Source organism: Porites lutea, chromosome 3, assembly GCF_958299795.1.
Source record: "Porites lutea chromosome 3, jaPorLute2.1, whole genome shotgun sequence".
NCBI lineage: Eukaryota > Metazoa > Cnidaria > Anthozoa > Scleractinia > Poritidae > Porites > Porites lutea.
This window is the reverse complement of record NC_133203.1, coordinates 37,107,545-37,110,300: the sequence shown is the minus strand read 5'-3', so window position 1 is coordinate 37,110,300 and position 2,756 is coordinate 37,107,545. Positions and strand designations below refer to the sequence as shown.

Here is a 2,756-nt window from a genome sequence, read left to right as displayed (position 1 = left end):
TTTAAGGATAACGGTGGGCTTACGCACGACCAGAGGAATTTCAACCGAGAGGTATCCAAGGCAAGAATAGTATCCGAACATGCATTTGGTATGACCAAAGGAAGGTGGAGGGTATTACTTAAGCGCCTAGACGAAGACAGTGACAGAATACCTGACACTATCATCGCCCGCTGCGTGCTACATAACATTTGTGTTTTACGAGGAGATGAACTTGACATAGATGATAGTGATGATGATGATAGCGATGATGATGATGATGACGACGGCGGCCCCCCCTCCCAGGCTGCAGCTGCGGTTCTACAAGCCCTTGTTCAATACGTTGCAAATCAATAGACATATATCCCCTTGATTTTGTCCTCTTTGCATCCTAAATTATAGAAGGTTACAAAATAATTATATTTTGCTTTGTAATTTATTTAAGCAATCATATATCTGATCCCATTGATCCAAACCTGAAAGTAAGAGCAGATTGAATAAATATGTATATATATATAGAAGAATAGAATTTAGAATGTAGAATTTTACACGGGATAATTACAGGAAATATAAAAATTCTGTTTGCTAAACAACTGTAACATCTATTATACTTAAGAAACAGCGGTTGTAACCATTTTACAGCACTGTGTATTTTAGTGTCCAAAATACTATTCAAGATCAATTAAAATTTCTTTTTGCAGTTTTGCAACAATCATGTAAACAGTTCCTTTTTTCTTTGGAATAAAAGCGGTGAGTTAAACCTATTTTTTGGAAGCAAATATGTCTCCGAGTTTTCCTAACACAGACACAATAAATTCTTGGTGTTGTCACTGCGCTTCTGCCTGAGATTTGAGGAGAGGTTAAAAACTCTCTCGTCATTCTCTTCGGATCTTTGGATGGCTTCTTGCTGTGACTTCATCATGTCAAGGATTGCTAGCTCCATGTCATCGCCGCTAAGCCTTTTCTTCTTCTTTTTTGGTCCTTTTTCATCCTTTTGCCCAGCTTTCCAGATGTCTCTGCATCCGCACTATTTCCTCCAGCAGAGCTGGGCGGCCGTTTCTCTGGTTTCTTACTGCAATCTTAATTTCCGGTCGATAAAATATCGTCGGTATCATCAGAGCTACAATCCTGTCGGTGGGCTTTCGTTTCCTTGGCAAATCTTGGATTCACTTTGTCTGATGAAGCCGTAAATTCGTCGATGTCTTCATAGTGCTTGAACGTTTTCCGTTCCCTTCCCGTGCGATTGTTGTTATCACATACGCTTTTGTATTTATCCAAGAGCGCCCGCCACTTCTCCTTTAACTGCGCTAATGACTTTTCAGATTTCACGCCATTGTCAAAGCACATACTTTGAAACTGCTTCAAAATATCTTCCCATATTTTTTTTTTGGCTTGACTGCTTTTTGTAGACTTAAGTCTATCATAGTACTCCTTAAAAGCCGCAATTAAGCATCTCTCTTCGGTCAATGACCAGCTACTGCGCTTGTTACGATCGTCGCTTCGGTTCGAGGATTCACTCGGAGTTGGACTAGCGCTGTCCCTGTCTGGTTCAAACTGAAGGTGATTGCTAGTACCGGGTACAGGGTTCTGGTAAATCGGGTAGGGATTTAACATCGCTGGATAATGCAGTGGAGGCTGATTTTGAGCCATGCTAACACCATACAGGGTATTACCGGTGTTGTTGATTCCCTGCGGCCTTATTTGATTTCGTGCCGCAAATAAATATCCGTTGTAATAGGTATCTTCATTTTGACTAGCGTTCCTATAGACAGATAAACAGAAAGATTATAATTTAATCAACTTCGTAACTGGCAGTCTGAAGGGCAAACTCATGAAAATGAATAAAGAAAGAAATACTCACAGTGATGCACGAAACCCTGCCATGTTACCTCGTGCTAGAAGTAGGCGCGAAATTAGCCAAGTGCTTCAGAGGTCACCTCAGAGCGCCTCACGCAATTTCCTGTAGTAGCTGCGTTCTGCTTTATGATTGGCCAAGCTACCTCAGGGAGCAGATAAACCGTACTTTTCAGTTCAGGAACTGTCATGGGAAGTTCTTTTGTTCTCTTTGATGTATCCATGAAAATAACCCTAGGGCAGTTTCGGTCTGGGAAAAGCGGTTACACACAAAAAAGTCTTTTCCCGTGGGCAAACGCTATTTACCCATGGGTAAAAGGGCTAGTATAACCACGACTAATATATCGCATCTCTCTAACTACATACCTGAACTGCTTCCTGTGTTGCTCCCGAAAAACAGTTCTTTTCTCCTCATAGTCTCTTGCTTCCAGTTTGATTGCAAGCGGATGCCACAGAACAAGATAGGTTTTCACCATGAAGCCAGGGTTTGGGACGGCTTGCAGAGCTAATTCTTGCAAAGTCTTCACCTTGAATATTCTTCAGTGTTAACAGGATCGTGAACAGAGCAAAGTGACTTTGGCAAATGCGCACACACTTATGCAGTGCACGTTGCTTTCTTGCAAGATTCACGCTTATTGGCGTGGTGTAAACAGAGGGTTTACCGACTTTAGAGTTTAATTAATTTGTTCGCCAAAAAGATCACCGGCTAAAAGTTAATTACCTTTCGCTGACCTTTTAACTTTAAGAGGTTAGCGGCTAAAAGTTAACTTTTCGCCTTCCTTTCAACTTTCCCTCTTTTGTTTTGAAAACTCTTTAAGATGAAAAAGAGAACTATTTTCAACGATGGCTTCACCTTTTGAGACCGAAGGCAGTTTCCTAATGCAAGAACAAGCAAATCATATCAACGAGAGGCATGTTTTTAGAAC

At 41.1% G+C, this 2,756-nt stretch overlaps 1 pseudogene; it reads right to left on the bottom strand.

The window, feature by feature from the left end:
• Positions 1-737: 737 nt before the first annotated feature.
• LOC140930071 (uncharacterized) lies at positions 738-1,626 on the bottom strand (annotated as a pseudogene).
• Positions 1,627-2,756: the final 1,130 nt, after the last annotated feature.